Genomic DNA, 21,341 nt, shown 5'->3' with positions numbered 1-21,341 from the left:
AACAGATGAAACAACCATGTAGAATCCTTCATTATCTGACACTCAAATATTTTTTTTCCAAGACTTCCCACCTTTCTTGGTAAAAAGGAGTAAGAAACCTTCTATTCTGAACAAAAGGCTGTTTATACATGCTGTATTTCAAATGCAATGAGGATGGCTACAATGTAGTTATTGAACTGCAATGTATTTATGTTTTTCTAGATTTTATCATATCAGTTGTTTATAAGTAAGTTTACACATTGCAGTAGATCTACAAGAAATTAGGACAGTTAAGTCAGAAATAGCCTAGATAATATAAAGTGGGCTATTCCTAGTAGGTGATATTACTCATTCATATTAGAGTTCTCCCTGAAAGAATGGACAGACCATCTCAGCTAAGGTTTTACAGCTCTCAAGAAACTGCTCCCATGGGTGGGGCTTAGCAATAGAAGCAAAGTCACTCTTTATAGATGATCCATGTCATGGAGTTTGGAATATCCCAGGCATCGCCAGCAAGGGTTTAGTCTGTACAGGAGGTCTTCTGCAGAGAAGTTCTCATAGTTATTATCGTCCTGGGTTACATGAGTTACTTTTATATTTCTCAAGTATAGATGCATAAGTGTGTATAAGGTACCAGCTTGTCATTTTTTACGTTTTATAAAAATATTAAAAATTAAAATGTTTTGTCACTTACAGATTAACAATATTGTATATTTTAACAGGGCTGCTCAAAAAGTAATGCCTCCTATTTTATTATATCAGCACGATTTCAAAGGTTGTTGGTGGTGGTATGGCAGTAGAGGTTGAACCTTCCAACCAAGATTCCAATTAAATGTTGTTACCTTGTGACAGATGGCAACAGAAGGACAGTCTGACACAACGGCATCTGACATGGAAGTGCATATGAAACAAAGGTATGTCAATGAATTCTTCTGTGTGGAAAAATGCCCCCCATTAACATTCATTGACATGATGCTTGCTGAGTGTTCCTGGATGCCAGTGGATGTGAGCACAGTGAGGCTTTGGGTATTGTCTTTCAGCAGTGCTGACAGTGACAGTGGGTCACCTCTGCTGGTGATTTTTATGAATGTGGCATGTAGGCTTTTCTTCGTTGTTGTTGAAAATGCATAGTTAATGGTGACAACTATGTTGAAAAATACTGTTTTTGCTCTTTGTATCTGTTACAGTTTTTATGGAAATAAATAGGAGACATTACTTGTGGAGCAACTTAGCAACCCAAGACAATTCCTCTTCATATGGACACCCATATGGTAAAGAATCACACTTCCAGAAACTAATGATCCGATTCATATATTCTTACTTCAAACTGCACTGTTTCCTACAGCCATCCTTATACTTTCATATCTGCTGACATATATTATCCATTATTATTATTATTATTTTTTCCTTCACACTGGCTGATAATCTTGAGGGTTCTGAATGAAGAACAGAGATTTGATGAACGTTGTGTGTGGAACTGAGTGCTTCTTCATTTCTTTCATAGCTTACATTTTCCATTTCCATACATTCTTTCAACTTATTTCCTTAGTACTAGGGATTTCTAGTTTCTATTTTGTACTGATCACTGTAGGTATCCTTATAAGAATTTCTGAAAAAAAGTTAATTGAGACATTACTGAAAAGTTGTCATTAATATTAAGAGAGATATTTAGAGCTTCTTGTAGGGAAAGGAAGAGACTGAACTATGAATAGAGAAGAGAAAGGCTGTTCATAAATTCATTCAAAATATCTCTTAGATGTAAACTTTTAGAAATAGAGAGACTGAAAACTGATTTGATGTTATGTGCTGTTCCCCCAGAATCATACATTCTGAGCAGGCCTACAAAGTTAGACTGAATGAAGTTAAAAAATCATTAGGTAAAATCACCTCCTATAACTGAAGCAAAAGTTTAATTCATTTATAAAGCAGTGTAAGTATTTGCTAAGTTCAAATGATGTTGAACTTTCCAATTACCGAAATATCTCACATGTGAAGAGGCAAGAATGTAGGTCATCATAGTAAGATTTAAAGACATGTTGTTTTCTGAGGTCTTCACCTGAATTTTTATAATATTCCAGTTTTGGTCTTTTCTATTGTGTGCAACTAATTTGAAAGACTTTGTGAGCCTTACAGTCTCAATATAAAGTAAGAATAAGGAGTAAATGTCACACCTAGACAATTAGGAGCATTCTTTACAAACTTAAAGGTCATACAGCCATTTCTACTTTCAGTGAAGTTCAACTCTAATTTCTGTGTAGAAAGGAAACAGAAGATCTGGGCATGAAATCTCTTACTTATAGAAAGTTATATTTAATGTTTGTAATGAAATTTTCAGCTATCTTTCTATAGAGATAAGAAATCCATGATATCTAGACTTAATTTCCTCTCACTCCTTGACAGATGTATAGCACTTAGGGATTGACTTGAATCGCTTTTTTTTTTTTTTTTTTTTAATAATTCACACATTTGAATTCACATTCTAGAAGTCTTCACTGAAAATTTATAGAAGTATACTTTTTTTAGATGCTACTATAACAGTTTTCATTCATGTTACAAAACAGAAATCTCTGTATTTAAAATCATGGGAATTACCTTCTTTGAGTTTTCACATCTGGGAGGTCAAGCTTTGTTCTTACTTGAGAAAAAATTTTAGATGTAGATTGTTATAATTCATCAGCTTACTGGAAAATCTGTTGTTATTTGAGCTTGCGTTGTTTTGAAGCATACATTTTGTATGGTTTGCAATTAATTACTTCCAAAGTTAAAACTTATTTTAAATGCAATGTGTTATCCTTGGGGAAAACCTGATGGAAGAGCTGAGGAATAAGTAAGTACATGCTAATCTGTCACATATTATGCAACTCGCAGTCAAACAGGTTTGAGTAAGCACGATAACTGAATATGCACTAAATCACATTTCTGGATTTTTTACTTTTTTTTTAACATATAAATATTCACATATTGCATCTGATAACTCCGTCTGTTCCTTACTTTTGGCAACAGACTCATACTGCTCAATCTATGAACAAAAGGATATGAACTGTCCAGTAAACTTCAGGGTTTAGTGGAAGATATCCAAAGACTTAGAAGTACAGAGTGCCATAAAAGCAAAATAAATAAATAAATAATGAAAAACAAAAAATGAGAAAATGTTATCGTCAGTAATGGAGAGTTTACTAAGTGAAAATGTCAGATCATGTTAGAAATGCTATTAGGTTATATGCTGCAGGGGAAAACACAGGAAAGTCCTTAATTCTTCATATCAAATCTGGTGAGTACTTTAACCCCAGCTGCATGAGAATACTAAATGTCTAGGAGTTTTCTCAGCAAAATTCTATGAGGGGCAAGATCCTGTTCTTGTTAAGAAAATGTTAATAACTTTAAAAGACTTACTATGATTTGGACTGTTTACCAAGTTAGATATGTAATGATTAATTGATGTTAATATACAGTATAAAATAATCAGAAAATATGTAGGTAGACAGCTGTCATTTTGTTACATTCGTTCTTTTTTATAAAGTTAAATATTTTTTTTCATGAAATATATGCTTTAATATATAAAAGGCTAAAGATATATTGTGAAGAAAATATCAGACTGTAATACGTGAGCAGCACTGACTTCTAGAAGAATAAGTAAGTATCAGTCACAAACAACTGAATGTATAGGTTAATGTGGAAAACTGAAAACCCTCAGGCAAAGTCTACTAGTAATTTACTTGAATGCCAAGTATAAATAGATCATTCAGTTGTGAGATTTCTGTTTGTTTGCTTGTTTTTCTTTTTCATTCTAATTTCTTCTTCTTTTCTCACTTTTTTTCCTCTTATTTATTTATTTAGTTAGTTAGTTAGCTAGTTATTTTAGAACATTCTAGCAGGATTTCTTTGACTTTTTTAGCTTTCATCTATGTCATTTAATCAAAAGTACTGGAAATATATAGATGTTTTCATGAACATACATACCAACACAAAGAACATATACATATACACAAAATTAATATACAAATCCTTTACCAACATTATGAGTAATTTTTGTATTTTATTTATTCAAAGAGGTGTTGATTGAAACAAATTGACTATTTGTTCTTTACATACATCTAAGAGTCCTTTCATTTGAAAATACATGTTTTACTGCCAGAGATGAAATTGTATTCTGTAGGAATTTTGTTGCTGGAGCAGACAAATGAAAACACACTCATCTTCACACAGCTTTTAAAATTACACAAAACTGTACATGTGTTATTTATTTGAGCTGTAATATATTAAAGTCCTGAGTCAGCCATATTTCTAAACGTTTGATTTGATTATACACTCAGAGAAACAAATGTGAACTCCTATTATATTTAGGAAAAAATACAAAGGAAGAAAGTAATTGAAATATCCCTTTGGAATAAGACCATTAGTAGTTAAGAAATCAACAGCAATACATTCTATTCATATTAACTTTTGAAAACATAAAAATTAATTTTAATGACCACATATGACAGGATACAGTTAATGTGAATGCCAACATATCTTTTTTTTTTCCATCTTACCTAGGTTGTTCTGTAAGTAATGCCTCCTATTTATTACCATGGAAACTGTAACAGATACAAAGAGTGCAAGAACACTATTTGATAGACAAACCTCTTGGCTATAAAACACTATTTTTCAACATAGCCACCACCATTAGCTATGAATTTTCACCAGCGATGAAAAAGAGCCAGCATGCAGCACGTACAAAAATCTGCATGGCGGTCCAGAATGTGCCTTGTCTTCATATCACTGTCATCAGTGTGGAAACACCCACCACCTCAATTATGCTTACATCCACTGTTTGGCCTCCATAAATGTTCAGTAAGTGCCAATGAATGTGAATGGTTGACATTTTTTTTCTACACGAAGGAATTCAATTGCATACCTATTGCTTTATATGCACTTCCATGTTAGATGCCATTTTGTTAGACTGCGCCTCTGCTGCTATCTGTTGCAGGGCAAGCAAATTTAATGAAATATTGGCAGGAAGGTTCAACATTCTTTATACCATAAGCATTTGCCTCTGACTCTGTGAGCCAACCTAATAACATAGGAAACATTATTTTCAGATAAGCCCTCATAGAAAGAGATCTAAAGCATTTAGCTTTCTATCAAGAAAACAATTTGTCCTCAATATTTAAAAAGAGTCTGATATTATTAAAAAAAAAAAAAAAAAACTATGTGAAACATTAACATTTTTTGATAAACATTATTTTAGTAGTGAATAATAATCTTTTGGTCTGCCTATTGGAAAAGAACTGCACTGTTGTATCTAATGAACTAACTGAAACCACCTTTTTTCCTAAACACTTGTAGTTAAATGGTGTGGAGGCTTTATAGTCATCTGGCTCTAACTATGATTTCATGTAGTATATAGCAGTTTCATAGCTGTAACTACCAGCATTTTTAAAATATTTTTCTCTTAAAAAAAAAAAAAAAAAAAAAAAAGTGTGTTTTTGTTATATCATTAGTGGTAAAATTTACTTTTGGTTGGAGAAGATAGTTTTCTTTTAATCTACCTATAAATATGTATTTTATTCAGTTCTCAATGCCAATGTGATTATTGCAAACAGAATTTTCTGACCATACTATATTTGTACAAAAATAGATAATTCAACATTTTTTTTTAGGATTGTGCATTAATGCAACACATATGTAGAATTTATAATATATATACACTACTCTCCAAATCTATAGTATAAATGTAGATTTGACATAATTAGTTGAACTTGAAGAAACACATTCTTTTCACATATGTTTTCTTAATGCCTAGACCAGACTTTCGTACAAATGTTTGAAGGAATATTCTAATGCAAAGGAAGTTGATAGGAATTGTCATTAATCTCAGTATGGTAGTATGCACTTCACTCATTGTTTATTTACAGAAAGAATCAAAATACGCCTTTTTTAGACAGTCACTAGAAATTTCAAACTTTCAAAGATATTTATTTCATAGAGTAGGAAATGTTCAGAATTTATCAAGAAAGTATTTTTTCCCTGTAGAAGTTACCACAAGGAAATGGAAAAAAAAAATATATATATATATATATTGTACTGAATCGTACTTAAGTTTTTGTTCGCTACATTATATTTCACCTTCCCTTGTGTTATAGTTAGACCAAATACATGAAGGTTATTGGCTTTAAGTTCTCCAGAAGTTTCACACAAACACAACCATAGAGCATGACACTACCCAATAGCTGGCACTCAGACCTCTTCTCTTAATGGCTGGTTCAACATGAATTTCACACACAGAGGACGAAACAGGGAGGGCATTCTCATAGAAGGCAGTTAGAAACACTTAATAAGAATGTAGAACAGATAGTGGTGATCAAACTAAAGGCTCAATGCGACCAGCTTCTGCTAACGTTTGATTGTCCCATTTTATCTCCCTTTTCCAAGCTGGTGGGTCTCGATCCCTCCAATGATCCATGAGAAAACCATTTCCTGCTAACCAAGATTTTGCTTTTAACACAGTGATTTAAAACTGTGCAATTACAAAGACACTTGAAGTAAGAAATTCAATTACTATAATGGGAAAATGATGTTGTGACATTTATGCTTTTTGGCAGCTCTTAAAAATGATTCAAATTTATTGCAATTTATTTTTGGTATGTCTCACATTTTCAAGACCAAGTTAATGCTTAGTTACTATATTTATAACAGGTATCATTCTGTAAGAAACATTACTACTTTTTAAGAGTGTACTTTAGTGAAAGTAGAGGCCCATAGCATTTTAAATTAGGAATGCAATAATCGGGGCACAACATTGGCTTGCCTTGAGCCCAACAGAAGCATACTAAAATAGAGCAAAACCCACTATAATTGTACATACTGTAAGACAAATATGTATGTATTTTACAATAACATGAAGGCAAATTCAGGAATGATACATAAGCATTTAACTTAAGTCTGTGATCAAGTGACTACCAAAAGGCCAAAGAATTGTGACGCTCCATGTAGTAAGAGGTAACTATACTGTGAAACACTGGGTTGGGAAAGATTTTACTACAGTTTTATTAAAATAAAAATAATAATTAAAACAAAAATAACTTTAAAATCTTTTAGAATTCTTGTTGTTTATTTTCTTTTTAAACAAGGAATTAACTCCTAGTGCACTACATGATGTTATGATGTGGAGTACCAATAACCAAATTCATAAAACCATAATATTTATGTAAGAATCTATTGATTAAGAAAGAAAAAAAAGGAAGAAAAAAAAAAAAAAAAAAAAAAAAAAAAGGTAGTACTTACTACATCCAGGACTTAATTTGTTGTTCATGTATTATCAGTAGGATTTACCAGAACAAACTATTACCTAGAGAGCAGAGATCAAGTACAAACAAAGAACTCATAATTGAGCAGATGTGTCAAAAAGGCAAATTATAACACCCAGAATTTCTATCTAAAGCTATAATTGAAAGTAACTCTCATAAAAATGCTATCCAGTGGAACTTTTTGCAAGAAGGGAAATTGAGATTACTACCATTTCTGAAGGCTGCATAAGTTTTAATGTGATTAAAACTGACATCTGGTCTTCTCTCTCTGCTGTGCATTGAGTTTCCTTCTTGTGATCTTTTTGTATGCTCACATATATATACTGGTAATAAAGCTTTATAGAGATTATCAGTGGTAATTGCCATTTGTAGCCTTTCATGCCAGAAATTTTGCTAAATTTTCTGTATTGCTCAATGATTAATACTTCCAATACAACATGCAGATACTGAGAAAATAATCTGATTTTCTTTTTATAATCTTTAGTGTCATTTCCATTAGTCCCTGATAAAGTATGCCCTTTGTTACAGAAAATAAATATTAAACACATAAAAAAACAACATTTTGGAATGATAATCATTTCAAAAAATATTGAAAGCTGAAAGAACATGATGTTTTCCTCTGCTGTAATTACAGTATTTTTTTTTCGAAAATCTGAAGAACCATTTTATTTTTATTTGACATGGGTAAAGAAAAAAAAAAACAGAAAAACAGAAAAGAAAATGTGTTATCAGCTTGCTTGTCAACAGTGAAAAAACACAACAGGACATAGTGTGATGAATCAGAAATCTCTTTAGGTTTTTTAATTTACTTTTTAAGTACTTGCATTTCTCATTTCTATAAAGTTCTATTTAATGCCCTATGCAAAGCCATATCAGTAATAAAGTACAGTTTTGTAAGAATGCATATATCATTCCTGTAGCAGTTAATATCCATCTTTTATTCTTTTGTTTGGACTTGTAAATTTAAATGCTTTTTTCAGTCATTCTGCTGCAGTTATTTTTTAACCAAACCACGTACAGAAAAGTTAAACATAGATGTGCACATACACATATAAGTGCAGCACAGCTGACTAGGCAAGGGCACCAACCTATTAACACTGAGAAAATTCTGGACATGAGAATCCAACAGTCTGTAGCTGTTGTACACTTCTGAGATGATGAATGTATTAAAATCTTCCTAAATATACTGAGAATAAGAACCTAGATTTGCAGCTTCAAAACCTTGAAAGTAATTCAGAGTTATATTTTTGAATTAAAGTTTATGTTACATTATCCATCTTTCAGTCTCTCCTTTCATTACCACTGCAATATTTTCTCATATACTTCTGAATAGTTTCACCTTGACCAAACTAGTAAACACTAGTTCTGATATATCAGCTTATTTCTCCCCACTGTAAACAAACTGCTCTTCAGGTGCATTAAAAGTGTCAAATGGATTTCAACATATATCTCTTCATTACCCCAGATTTGTGTGTAAAAAATAATATTAAAATAATGCATGCAAGTACTGGAGTATTGGGTAAAAAAAAGGGTAGATGATAGTTTTTTTCATTAATCGTCTATCAGATTAATCATCCATCTACTGGCTCTTTAATTTCTTTCTTTCTTAATTATTTATCTATTTGTTTTCAGTTATAAAACCCAAGGACTACCCTCCACTCCTCTTCTTTCAAGTTGAGTCATAGAAGACTTCAACAAAGATATTGAAGAATATTAGAAGAGTCTTTATATTCCTTGGGAAGATGTTGAAGGGATCAGGAATACAGGTTGTATTCTCTTTGATCTTCCTGGTTGGTGAGTGGGATCTAGGTATAAGAAGAACAGACCCATTGAATGAATGTCTGTGTAAACGGTGTCACACTCAGGATTTTGAGATAATTAATTTCTTGTTGTTTAAGGAATTATTGGATCAGATCCTCTGGGAATCGGTTCTTATGGACATGGGAACAGAACAGAACTGGAAACTCTTTAAGGATACCTTTCTGAAAGCAAAACAACTCTCCATCCCCCAACATAAGATAACAAGAAGAAGAGGCAAGAAAACAGCATGGCTAAGCAAGGATGTGCTGATCAAATTGAGGAAAAAGAAGAACATGTACAGGCAGTGGAAGCAGGGTTACATGGCCTGGAAAGAATAAAGGGATGCTGTCTGGACATGCAGAGATGACAAGAAGAAAGCAAAGGCACAGATAGAAATGAACTTGGCAAGGGATATGAAAATTAACAAGGGATTCTGCAGGTATGTTCCTCAAAAGAGAAAGGACAAAGAGAATATACCTCTCTGATAAATGAGAAGTGAGAAATGGACACAGAGGTGGCTAGGGTACTAAAAACAGTTCTTTGCCCCAGTCTTCAGTGGCAGTCAGGTGACTTACATCTCTTTTGTCCTCGAACCTCTAGGTTATGAGTGGGGGAGCAAAATCCTTCATACTGCAAGCAAAGAGTAAGTTCAAGACCACCTCATGAATGGTGGAATGTGTACAAGTCTACATGGCCTGATGACATGCACTCCAGGGTTCTGAAAAGAAAAAAATGAAGGAGAAACCATTTTGTGTTTGAATAAATTCCAGTATTCTTTTGACATGTATCCTATGTAAAACTAAATATGAAGGGAAAGGAAGATCCACATCCTTTTTAATATTGATTAAATGCTTTTATGTATGTTTTATTTAGGTGAAGAGTAACTTGTTTTTGTTTTTGTTTTCATTTCATGTTAAAGATCTAGCTAAATGCTATGTGCATACTGCAAGAGAAAATAAAAATTTAGACCATGTCACATCCTGTTTTTAACAGCCAATTCTCAAAGTAATGTACCAGACAAAACGCTGTAATTTTTACGTGATCTACGCTAAAAAGAATATATACAAAGCCAAGAACTTATTGGTGGTGGTCCAGTTAAAGCCCTGAGAGTCTATTCAAATAAATATTACTAGTCTGATCAGAATAATACTGATAAAACTATTTGAAATCATCCACTTGTTATCGTTAATTGACAATGACGATAATAGTTAAAACTGAAACACTTTTTTTTTTTTTTTTTTTTTTTTTTTTTGTACTGATCTCCTCTCTCCCATGGTATTTACATTCTTCTTTTCCTCCTCTGCATCCTACACCTGATTTTTCTAGTTTTCAAGAAAAAAGGAAAATATCCTGGAAAATCACCAATCTTTTCCACTAGAGTAAATAAAATGGTGGTTACTGTATCAATGATTTCTCCCCTACCTGGAATGAGCTTGAATATTCTTGCATATTTGTTACCTGTGTCCACTTGCTCTTTCTTCACTGATTACCTTTAGAACTGGTTTTATCTAATTAATGAGATGTCATCTCTTTAGTGACTGGTGCAAATGCCATGTTTTTATTTTCAGGGCTTCTTTTATAATCTATTGCTTCTATTTTTTAGGTCTTCTGCTACTGGCTTGTGGTTTTCCTCAACAAGCTCAGTTATCTTGATAAGATATTTGATGTTTTATTAGTATAGCTTAGTCACAAACATGCCGTTGTTCAAAGATTATTGAATAGTCTACAAGAATAAGGATTCATTAGAAGAAATGTGTGTATCTACAGCTACAGGTTTTGCTGACTACTTATTTATAAATACTGGGTGCAACAGTATCAAACTTATTTTAGTAAAGTTACTTTACAACAGACAAAAATGAAAAGTATATCTCTCAAAGAAATAAAAGCAGTGCTAAGCTAGTGTTTGGAGAACGGTGTAATCTAAGAAGAGAATATAATTATATAAAATAATGTCATATATAACACAATTAGTTCTGCATTATTTGAGTACATTGAGTTTATTTTATTTATTTATTTTTATTCCAACAAGAACAAGATGTAACCAAGTCTGGCATTTATTAGTTAATTTACTTTGGAAATGCAGAATGGAAAACTGGAAAGAAATGATTTTAAATTTCAGAGTAAGAGAAAAGTTCATTTTAGTTCATTTTTGAATGACTATATGCCAACAACCCTAAACAGTAATGATGAAAGAGTTTCAAGATAATGTTAGTTGAAGTATTACTGATACAGATGGTAAAATATTTGCATAATTATTCAAGATGATATTATGAAACATTCTGGAATACTACTGTTCAAGAAACAAACAACTTGGACACAGCATATTTCTGGAATTATCAGAGCATGAGGATCTAGAAATGAAGATTACTTTTCATTATATTAAGGTCTAAATGAGACCCTGGAGACTCCAATTTTAATGATTCTTCCAGAATCTCACAGATGATACTATCTGAATATCATTTATGAGACATTTTGATATATGCAATTTATGTGAGAAAGCAGAATTGACTGCAGAACAATGGGTAGGAATAAATGAAGGATTTACAAATATGCACACTTATGTGTTCAAAACTGTCCCTGGTCACTTATGAAAACTGAATCCTTCCAAGAGAAATTCCTGTCTGTTAACTTGAAGCGTGAAGAATTTGGACATTTACATTTAAGTTAATTGCTACAATCTTTGAAGATAAATATGGCTGTTGAACAAGTAGTTATTGTCCTGCTGCCCTAGTTCTAGATAGATTACTGGACACATCAGTGCCTGTTTGGCTATTAAAGAGGCCTCTTCTGATAAACTCAGATTAATCCCATCCTTCACAGTATCTTGATATTATGCCAGAATAATAAATACTATAGAAAAAAATATCCCTTCACAAGCTATGAAAATAGTTGAAGTTGGTAATTTTGCTCATGATACGAATTTTTATGGTAACTTTGTTTAAAATACTATCTCCATTATTTCATTCAGGCAAAGACAGCTTTAACTTGTACACTTTACAAATGCCTGTATTTTTATTCTGAATATGAATTCCCCAAGCTACAGGCACCCCTTGATTGTCTGAAGGCAAATTGATTAGGTTTCAGATGGGAAACCTTCATTACTCACTTTTTATAATTTTAATTTGTGGTAGCAGGTTTGTTCTTGTCTCAGTGTTTCACTGTAGTTTTCCTTTTATTTTTATTTCTGATTTGTTTTTCTTAGCTAGCTAGCCTCTTTGTTCTGACAAATAAAATATAGGGTGAATTGTAATCATTTCTATAAAATATAAATATACATATGAATTGTATATATATATTCTAAATTAATAAATATTGTTGTATATTAATATCAATTCAGAAGATAAAAAAGAAAGTAGAGAAATAGTTGACTAGTCATGTCCCAGTAGGACTAATGTAGGATACATTTTTCCTTGCTAGCTTGCACACTTACTGCTATGGTCTAATATGGTATTTGTACTAGACATCATAAAGTTGGTGCTGAAAGAATTAGAAAAATGAGTAATTTCACAAGGTTTTCATTTCAAATTTCACTTAAAACTTATGTGCCTCTGAAATTACAATAAATGCTGCAGTTAGTGTTGAGCTATCCTGTGCACATAATAAGTCAATTTTTTTAACATGAATGTACTTCCATTGAGTACTTTGGTAGCACATACATTTAGTAAGGTGTCCTTGTAATTTTTTTCAGTGCAATGGATGGGAAAAGCTTGTGTTTCTTAAAATATATGTATTTTTTTCTGAAGTATCGCCTAATGCTGTGAATGGAAGAAGTAATTAAAAATATATATATATGAAATCACTTTTGTGGCCCAAGGCTTACACTGGTACAAGGGATAAGTGTTCCAAATTATGAAAACCATTTACATTAATGGTTTGCATAAAAGGCTTTACCTTCAACTCACGAGGCTGAAGAATATATTGAGACAAAATGTATGCGATTGATTGCATTCATATATCATATTAGAAGCAGTCTAAATAATGATTAATACACCAATAGAGAGTTCTCATGTACTGATATCTGCCCATTGTGCGAATTCCTGATTTTTCTGACAAAGAGAATTCATTATGACAGAACATTTCATGAAGAGTAGGCATTGTTTCCAATTTCATTTTGTGATAATAACTTTCTTCTTTATGCCCTTTTTTTTTTTTTTTTTTTTTTTTTTTTCAGTAGGACTTCGCACTGGGATGTTAAAGAATGTAATTTGCTGAATAAAGAGTAAGGCAGCTTCAGTATTCAGCCACAAAGGAGACAAATGACAGCTTATTTCCCCGCATAAGTGAATGGAGGGAGATACTGTTGCTGTCGCACATCTGGCACAGATCATTGTTTACAGAATAGCTCAAAAAAAAAAAAAAAAAAAAAAAAAGTTATCAGAATGGATGTGTTTGTTGTATTTTTTGTTTTGTTCATTTATTCCTTATCTTCTAGAGCTATCCAATGTGATTAAAAGATTTTGTGTCCTGAGCCCCACTTTGTGTTTATTGTTATGAAGAGAGCTAATGCACCATTACTAAATAGGATGTCCCATTTGTGCACCCTGGAATGGGATTAAAAAAAAAAAAAAAAACCTACTTTGACAATGTATTGCTTATTGTTGTCACTACATTTTAGGTTACAGTATGTGCAAACTGAAGAGTGCTGCTTGCTCATTTGTGTTTTATGTCTTTACTTATGTTCTTTTTTATTTTTTATTTTTATTATTATTGTTATTTTTGCACAAATAAAACTCCATAAAATAAAATAAAAAAAAAAAAGCCGTAAAGTAAATCAAAAGCTGTCAGTAAGTGATCAGGAAGCTATAAGATAACATGCAGCTGAGTGTTTACAAGCCTAAAAATAGCAGTTCTGTTCAGTATTCAAGGAACAACATTCAGAAAGAATAGAAGTATAGAAAAAGGTTTCTGCTTATTTAGTCTTTATACCTCACTTATGATTATACTAATATGTACTTTTGAAGAAAATCTCATGAAGCTTTTCATGTCAACTAGACAGTATGAACACAGCTAGTGGAAAGCAAAATACATGTTGTCCTGAAAGGAACCCAAAGGGAAGGCTTAGGTCAGCTCCTGTCTGAACAGCCCTTGAGGATTTGAGCACAGAACTTGTCTCCTGTAATTTGTTTATTCCTGTTCTCAGAGAAACAGCACTTTCTTTATTTTTAGTGAATGAAAATGGCTGTGTCAAATAAATGCATGACCCCATCATTGACTACTTTTCTTAACTGAAACAGTCCAAAAAAACCCTCTAAAGTATGGCTGTTTTTCAGACTATCGTAATAATACTTTCAAATTTAAAATTCTCCAGCATTGTCAGACAAATATATGTATGTGTATATATATGTTATTAGATTTTAAAACTTTTAAGTTGAAAGAAATTGAAGTTTGAGTCATTAAGAAATATAAATACCTACAAGTTAAAATCTACAACTTGTTCATACCATCCTCCAGAATCTATCTATCTATTTATCTATCTATTTATTTATTTATTCATTTTTGTGCCCTCTTCTTTCTTTTTTGGACATCTGTCTGTGGGACAGATTAACACCATGAGACCATGAGTTTCATATATGACTGGCTCTACATCTTATGTGGCTGTAATGAGCTGAAAGAATCTAGACAATGGGAAAAGAAAAGAAAAATTATTGGTGGTGGTGGTGCCAAAAGTGCACAGATATTCTCCACACATACTCAGCTGGATTTCTTGGAGCTTCTTCCTTCTAATTTAGTGACAGTGTTGCCACCTGACGCAGAAAGAGCAGTCACTGGAGGCATTGAGTTGATTCTCCTCAGGCTTCTAGTTATAGATTAGTTCATACATGGCAAGCAGCTCCTACTTCTCCGGAGCCTCAACTGAATGAAAATCGCTTGTACTAGGAATTTATTTAATCGCTTGTTAAATGAGGAGAGAAAAAGAAAAAAAAAAGAAAAGAAAAGTAAATATTTTAAAGCAAAAATATTACAGAATTTGATTATATATGTGAAAGTTACATATATAAATAATACACATAATCATGCATTATTTTATTTTATGAGCAATATTATAAATGTTTTTTCATAATACACAATACTTTAGAGATTGCATTGTGCTCCATATTTTAGTATTTAGGTATCACATCTGAGAAATACATTCACTGAATAATAGAACATCTATATTATTCAGTTGTGAATAGAAACTTTACAGTTTATCTGTTTTTTAAATTTATTTATTTATTTATTTTAATGCAGAAATTCAGGACATAAAACATTGAGATCCCCAGTGTTTTAGCCTGACTGTTAATATACATTTACTAGAAGTAAGCAATATGGTCTTGGTTCTTTACATCTGTTGCTTCTCATTTGTTTCAAAATACGTTACGATTCCACAGAAAACATTTTTGCATTAAATGGAAAGAAATTTTCAGCTTTATACTCATTACAGCTTGAGGGTTTTTTTGTTTGTTTTGCTCTCAGTTACTTTACACTCTCTAGTGTAATGAAAGAACAAAATGAATCCTCCATATATTATTAAAAAAAAAAAAAAACATCTTCTGATTCTGTGACTATAAGCACATTTCATTTTCATTTCTAATAAAGTTTAACTTCAGCATTTCAAAATTCACATTTTAAAAATCAAACAGCTTTCAGCTTTTTTGAATCTTGATGAAAAAAAATTACTAAATCACTAGCGAATATAATAGGTTCTGAAAAGGACCCTCAGCAAGAATAACATGGTTGAAATGATAAAAGACTACAACTAGCTATAGGTCATGTGCATGTCAAATACACCATTGGTTAGCAAACATTCTCCAGATTTGCTTATGAAAAAAGGAGATACTGCTTTCATTTCAGTTTCTGATGGCAAAGTGTGTATGATAAAAACCTATTATCAAGAGTAACATTACCCAATCTGTGTAATCATAGCACAGAAACAAATTTCCACAGAACCAAAGCACAAACTGACACCTCACCTCCTGCCATGTTTCTTCAGATCATATTTTAAATGCATTGGTAGGAGGAAAGTTGAAACTAGGACAGCCTCAGTTTTGTGCATATTTTATTAATGACTTTGATTATCAAGATTGTCAATCATGTTCTTTCTGTCATATTAAATTACACAAAATTATAACTGGAGAAAGCAACAACAACAAATAAATGTTTTATTTAATAAGGAGAAAAAATTAAAGCATAGAACACTTTCTATTTCTTTCTGTCGTATTTCATTTAGTTCATAACATCCGTTCTCTTCCAAATACTGTGAATTTTTTTCTCTTTTCATTCTCATTACAAACTCTTCCTCAGCATAACAACTCACTTCTCAGAAATCTTTGAGTTGTACAAGAATTAGTATGCCCTGGGCTGATGCTTAACTACATGTAGTGAGATTAACATTAAATAATCATATGATGATTAGTATCTGCACTCGCCATGCAACCTTTAAAATATCATCCCTTTTCTGTCAGCTTTATCTGAAGTTGTATAATAGATTCACAAGTTATTTAGAGAGAACTGGCAGTGTAAATATCTAAGCCACAGTTCCTTGTAAAAGGAGGTAAAAAAAAAAAATACATTAGAAGAACATCCATTTTTTTTCCTAGAGTATTTTGAGTAAAATATTGATCCAGAACATAAACAAGGCATTCTTGCAATATGTTTGTAATGTGTTTTTTACTGTATCTTAATGGGGTATCTAACTTGTCTGAGGAATTATTTATGAGTAGCCCCAGTGGCAATACAGTTATCTAGTTTCTTAGTGTCTCAGTTTCAGCTGAACTAGAATTGTTTTCTTCAGAGCATGTGGTACGACTCTATGATTCTATTCAGGCTCCACCCTAGGGTGCCGAGGGAGCTGGCAGGGGGTGATTGCTGAGCCGCCATCTCCATTTCTGCCATCTACCAGCACTCCTGGTTATCTGGAAAGGTCCCAGAGGATTGGAGGCTTGCCAATGTGACTCCCACCTACAAGAAGGGCCATAAGGAGGATCCAGGGAACTACAGGCCTGTTAGCCTGACCTCAGTACAAGGGAAAATTATGAAGCAAATCATCTTGGGTGAGATCACACGGCACGTGCGTGGCGTCCAGGCTTAGCCAGCACAGGTTCGTGAAAGGCAGGTCATGCTTGACCAACCTCATCTCCTTCTACAACTGGGTGACCCAACTGGTAGACTAGGGAAAGGATGTTGATGTTGACACAATCTCTGACAGTATTCTCCTGGTGAAACTGGTTGCCCATGGCCTGGTCAGGTATACACGTCTTTGGTTAAGTAACTGGCTAGAGGGCCGTGCCCAACATGTAGTGATTAATGGAGTTAAGTTCAGCATGCAACCCAGTACAGGTGGTGTCCCCCAGGGGTTGTTACTGGTGCCCATCTTGTTTAACATCTTCACTGATGACCTAGATGAGGGGATTGAGTGTACCCCCAGTAAGTTTGCAGATGACACCAAGTTGGAAGGTGGTGTCAATCTGCCTGAGGTTAGGGAGGCCCTGCAGAGGGATGTAGATAAGCTGGATCACTGGGCTGAGGTGAACAGAATGACGTTCAACAAGGCTGAGTGCCGGGACCTGCAGTTTGGCCACAATAACCTCATGTAATGCTCTGGGCTTGGGGCAGATTGACTGGATGACTACGAAGAGGAAAGGGACCTGAGTGAGTTGGTCAATGCTCAGCTGAACGCTCATTCAAAATATTTATACTCTTAAGATTTATTCCTAATTTATTTATTTATTGCTTGTTATCTTTGATTTTTAGCAAGCTGAAGTAGCACCATTATTTTTTTCTGTTTCCCATCAGCTATCAGGAAAAAAAAAAAAAAAAAAAGATGCTCAACAAAAAAAGTTCTGAACAGTCAGTATCCGTGGCTTTCTTTTAGTTCGATTCCCAAAAGTTATTGATGTATTTTTTGTAGAAAATTACCCAGCCTGGTAGCCCAGACTGATCTGTGAAAACCCTGAAATTCAATTTTAAATATTAATAAGGTAGCAGTCAAGAAGAAACAGGGCCATGAAATTGTGTAAAAATGTAGCTATAATCAATTATAATTACCAGAGAAAACTTTTTGTATACACAATTTTTCATCTGTTACTTATAATAATTAAAAGAAAAATAGATTTTCTCATGTTTACAACTTTTTGATTATTACGTTTAGCTTAAGGAGCTCTTAGAAGCATTAGTGCACATCTTACTGAGACAACAAAGTCTCTAAACTTTCTAAAGTGGTGGAATTTACTGCCCAAGAAAGAGCAAATTGTACAGTAGATTTTTTTATTATTATTATTTCCTCCCCATGGTACACATACTTACTTTTCCTCTATCAGAACTGGTATGAACACAAAACTTTGTTGTGTCATTTTTGTATTAAGTCTTCTAAATACAAATGACTCTTGAATATACTCTTTGCCGTCAAGGAATAAATTGTTTCATATCAGAGCCAGAAAAACCTTTGATCTAGAAGAAAATAAATTTAAAATTAACTTGGACAAAGTGAAATAGCCAAAGAGAACAGCAGTACATTGGTCCAGAAGATCAAAGTTTATTTTTTTGTCTTAGGAAATGTGAATAGTAACAAAAAGAGTGAAAACCAAATTCCATTAGAGGTGTACTTTCAAGCACTTAAGCCAATAAGAACGTCTGGATTCTTTGTCACCTTAGTCATTCAATCATTTTTATTTCTTCTAAATAAGTAGCCAAACTGTATAAAATTGTATACTGACTTTGACATAATAAAGTACAATTAATATAGATATATATAATAAAATGTGTAAAACTTTTTTTTTTAATTTTGTTATCGTGTTAATGCAGTACCATTCATATAATCTGTAATATGCTGCTGTTAATGTTGTTGTAACAACAGTGTTTGAAGATTTTGTGTTTTTTTTTTTTTTTTTTTCCTCAGAACTACACTCTATAGAATAGAACTGTACTTCAGAGAAGACACTACATATACACGCAATGCAGTTGCAGGTCCTGAAGCCCATCTTTCTTGAAAAGCAGCAGTCTTGGCAGAAAAAGTAGTAAGTTACTTATGAAAAAAATATATGTTTTATACATAATATTATATATTTATATTATATATATTATTTCCATATACTTTTTCATAAGTAGCTTATATATATATAATAAATTTATATACATATAATATATATATATATAGTATGGCAAACAGGTATTGGACTAGGAAGATTATCACGATACAAAGGAATAACAAAATAAAGATCTTACCCATGTTCTGGGCTCACAGAAAGGCTCCAAGAGGAGTGATCTCCTGATAGAGATCCTTCCTTCTTGGGAGTCAGCCCTTAAACGGGGTCTAGGAGGTCACTCAGGTGAAATTGCGCTCACCTGTGCCCCTGCAGCTGACTCAGCGCTTGCCTCAGGTGGTCAATCAGAGATTCAGGCCATGATTCAGCAGTTCCCATACAATTTATACATATATAATGAGTGCCAAGGAAATGATTTTCAATGCTAATGAATAAGTATGAGAGAAGTATTCTTTCTAAGATTTCTTGAAAATTCTGATAGTCTTGTGGCATATATTAAAAAATGTTATTTCTTAAGTTCAAAATACTAGAGTATTATACAGCTCTCCTGAACGATTTGTAATCAAAATCAGGGGTTATGGTCTGGAGACTGTTCCCACAATTAATGAGTAATGTTAATTACATAGTTCTTAATACTTACTGAAATATTCCTACAGGGAACAGAAGGATAAGCATTTAAAAAGTAAATGTGCCTTATTTGGCCTTGGAGTGATGAAATCAGTGCTCTTCAGGACAGAGGACACTGGAGTCATTTCTAAAAAATGCCTAAGAGTAGAACATTCAGTTCCTAGGAAGGAAGAAAAAAAAAAAAAAAAAAAAAAGCAAGAGACTGATGTTTTTATGGGAGAAACTGATTTATTGTCTTTCTAGACCATTTATCTCTTTCACTAAAGTAAATGTTTTACAGAAATAAAGACAACTGGAAAACTGATTTAGTCTTTTATTATTTAACACAGAAAAAAAAATCTTCCATTAAGGAATAAAATAATGCAACAGAACAGATTTTCTCCAGGTTTCTTATTTGGCTAACATTTACATCTTTGTTTTAATAGCTTCTACAGGAATAGTAAATGCACAAATCTGTGAAAGATTATTTCCATAATCTTATTTTCTTCAATATTTGTAATCTGTAGCTCTGTTTCCACATCTGATAACATCAAGACATAATTTAGATATATATGATCTCCCTTAAGCCTAGTATGGAATATTTTAGTTTATTGCCATTACTTTGCTATTATTTCAGCTATTAAGTTATCTGGTACAGCTTCGGTTACCTGGTTAAGCAAACCTTAACCAGAAAAACAGAATAAATGAAAGCAACAAAAAACAAACAAGCAAACAAAAAGCATGTACTCATTTTTTTTTCCTCTCTAATTAACATATATTTTCTGTAACCTCTCTTTTGTGTAAAAGGCTAGCTACTAGTACTTATATACCTATAAATCTTTCTCATATGCTAAGTTAACCACAAAGACTGCACTGATAGAAAACAGTAAATATGTTTATTAAACATAATTATTCTTTTTGTATTAATAGTTATTTTTGCCCTTTTTCCTAAACAGCTTTAGACAAAGATTACAGAAGACACATTGAAAATTATGTTATGAACCTACCAGTGGTGATCCATCAAGTGAACCATATCTAAGATCCTCCAGCAACAGCTGATTTAAGTTGTTCTCACTCCCTTCTTGTGCAGCTGGGTAGGATAACTGCTGATGCTGTTCTGAAAACAGCTGCACAAACTATTCAGCCAACTGATGCTGCCTAACAGCGAACTACCAAATACAATCTGCTGCTTATTTGCAGCAATATCATCCTAAAAGGAAGCACTGTGCTATTTGTTGCTATAGCAGCTTGAAAAAATTTTCAGGTAGGAATTTCTGAGGGTTTAATCCTAGGCCTTATTTCCAGCTGGTATCCCACAGTCAACTAAAGGTTAAGAGACGAGCTAAAGATTTTGGGATCTTGACTCAACTTCAACTGAGACAGCATTATCAGTACATCAATATTTTGGCTGTTACAGAGCAATGAGTGCACGTCTGGGTGCCAGCCCAGGCCACTCAGTGGAGAGGAGCTGCCCCCATTATGTCAAGGCAGTAGGAGGTAGGGGAGAACCAGGACAGCTGAATTAGAAGGGGTTATCTGATACCAACTCACATCACGTGGAAGTCTATAAAGCTGTGGGGAATGGGCTAGAGCCTAGCTACTCTCTGGGGGGGATGGGAAGTTGTTTTACTAGTCAGATGACTGGCAG

The 21,341-nt window shown here is 33.0% G+C and overlaps 1 long non-coding RNA gene across 2 annotated transcripts; it reads right to left on the bottom strand.

Annotated features, from left to right (window-relative positions):
• Positions 1-7,051: 7,051 nt before the first annotated feature.
• On the bottom strand, positions 7,052-20,766 carry LOC101749205. 2 transcript variants are annotated; one of them, XR_003073386.3, is made up of 6 exons: positions 20,701-20,766; positions 19,728-19,874; positions 18,351-18,494; positions 14,760-14,960; positions 9,644-9,786; positions 7,052-9,073 (listed from the first exon to the last, which is right to left on the bottom strand). It is a non-coding gene; the product is annotated as an uncharacterized LOC101749205 (long non-coding RNA). The 2 variants fall into 2 exon arrangements; XR_006932277.1 differs by lacking the exon at positions 14,760-14,960.
• Between the last annotated feature and the right edge of the window lie 575 nt (positions 20,767-21,341).

Source organism: Gallus gallus, chromosome 1 (genome assembly GCF_016699485.2).
Source record: "Gallus gallus isolate bGalGal1 chromosome 1, bGalGal1.mat.broiler.GRCg7b, whole genome shotgun sequence".
Lineage (NCBI taxonomy): Eukaryota > Metazoa > Chordata > Aves > Galliformes > Phasianidae > Gallus > Gallus gallus.
The sequence above is the reverse complement of the archived record's forward strand: the minus strand, read 5'-3'. Positions and strand labels throughout refer to the sequence as shown.